Source organism: Marmota monax, unplaced genomic scaffold, assembly GCF_021218885.2.
Source record: "Marmota monax isolate L192 unplaced genomic scaffold, Marmota_monax_Labrador192_F-V1.1 WCK01_AAM20220418_F8-fsc00014, whole genome shotgun sequence".
Lineage (NCBI taxonomy): Eukaryota > Metazoa > Chordata > Mammalia > Rodentia > Sciuridae > Marmota > Marmota monax.
In genome coordinates, this window is record NW_026695222.1 from 14,317,155 (window position 1) to 14,319,424 (window position 2,270).

The following is a 2,270-nucleotide window of genomic DNA, read 5'->3' on the forward strand; positions in this document are numbered from 1 at the left end:
GGACCACGCCTCCAAGACTAACCCTCCCACCCTAATAACCTTCCACATCCTGAAGGTGGAGACACCAGCAAACAGCAGACAACGCCACCTACTGGATGAGAAGGGAAGCTGGAAAGATCCTGATCTCCAACCAAAACAATCCTTGGATCTTCCTTAAGATTTCTCTCTCTCTCTCTCTCTCTCTCTCTCTCTCTCTCTCTCTCTCTCTCTCTCTCTCTCTATCTCTCTATCTCTATCTCTCTTCTCCCACCCTCACATCCCCAACATCTGTGAAACCAAGTACTTTTCATGAGTTAGGCTACTGAGGACTGGGATGTCTGAATAGTATTTTACAGTGGTGGTGTACCTTTTATCTCCTACTTTTATATTTTTTTTTATTTTTCTTAATATTTATGTTTGTTTGTTTTTTGTTCTCTGCTGTCTTCCTACTTACTTGTCTCCCCCAAATCACTTTCTCTCTCTTCTCCTGCTACTAACAAACTTCTTTAGATTCCTCTTTTATGCTTTCTAAGATCTAATAACTCTATATCCTCACTTCCTACCCCCAATATCTCATCCTACACCCCACCCCGGTTCTTTGTCCACCATCAGAAACTGTAGACCCTTTTGCAAGCCTACTGTTTATATTGTAGATAATAATTGACCTCACCATTTCTGTATATTGTGATGAAACCATAAACGTCTTAATAGCAAGTATTTGGCTTAAGGTTATATATTGCTTGTATTTGGATCTGTTCACATTGTTCTCCTTCTTAAAGGAGAGGTATTGGAAACCTGCAGGGACACTATAAGTGTATAGGGTAAAAACCGTTACACCTCAGAGCCGCAGTACTAGAAGGAAAGACACACAAACAACACACACACAAAAAAAAAAAAAAAACAAGAGAAGAAAGTTCCCCAAACAAACCAAGATACTACATTATTAGAATCCATGCCCAGCACAGCAGAAGAAATAACAGAGAAGGAGTTCAGGGTATACATAATTAAAATGTTCTGTGAATTAAAGAATGATAAAAGAGAGAAAATACAGACAGAAAATGATCATTTTGATAAAGAGCTACATAAGCAAATACAGGAAGAAAAGATTACTTCAATAAATAGGGAGTCAGAGATTCTAAAACCAAAACTAAACAAAACAAAACAAAACAAACAAACAGAAATCCTTAAAATGAATCCAAATTAAAAGTTCAATAGAAACCATCACCAACAGATTAGATCACTTAGAAGACAGGACCTCAGACCATGAAGACAAAATATATAATCTTCAAAAGAATGTTGGCCACACACTGAAGATGGTCAGAAACCATGAGCAGAACATTCAAGAATTGTGGGACAACATAAAAAGACGAAATTTCAGAATTACTGGGATAGAAGAAGGCATAGAGTTACAAACCAAAGGAATAAACAATCTATTCAATGAAATAATATCAGAAAATTTTCCAAACATGAAGAATGAATTGGAAAATCAAATACATAAGGCCTACAAGATACCAAATGTACAAAATTACAACAGATCCACACAAAGGCACATTATAATGAAAATGCCTAGCATACAGAATAAGGAGAGAATTTTTAAAAGCCATGACAGAAAGGAATCAGATTATATACAGGAGGAAACCAATTAGGACATTTGCAGGTTTTTCAACCCAGACCCTAAAAGCTAGAAAATCCTAGAACATAGACCAAGCTCTGAAAGAAAATGGATTCCAACCAACAATCTTATATCTAGAAAAATTAAACTTTAGATTGGATGATGAAATAAAAACCTTTCATGATTAAACAAAATTTAAAATAATTTACAACTAGAAAGCCTACACTATAGAACATCTTTGGCAAAATATTCCATGAAAAGGAAATGAAAAACAACAATGAAAATCAGCAAAGGGAGGTAGTACACTAAAGGAAAAAGCAATCAAAGGAGAAACCAAGTCAAGTTAAATACCAAAAATAAACAAATGTGATCGAAAATACAAATCATGTCTCAATAATAACCCTGAATGTTAATGGCCTAAACTCACAAATCAAAAGACATAGACTGGCAGAGTGGATTAAAAAAGAAGACCCAACACTATGCTGCCTCCAAGAGATTCATTTCATAGTAAAAGTGATCCACAGACTGAAGGTGAAAGGTTGGGAAAAATTATACCACTCACATGGACTGCAGAAGCAAGCAGGATTTCCATCCTCATATCAAATAAAGTAGACTTCAAGCCAAAGTTCATCAAAAGGGATAAAGAAGGACATTTCATACTGCTCATTAGCAAGACACT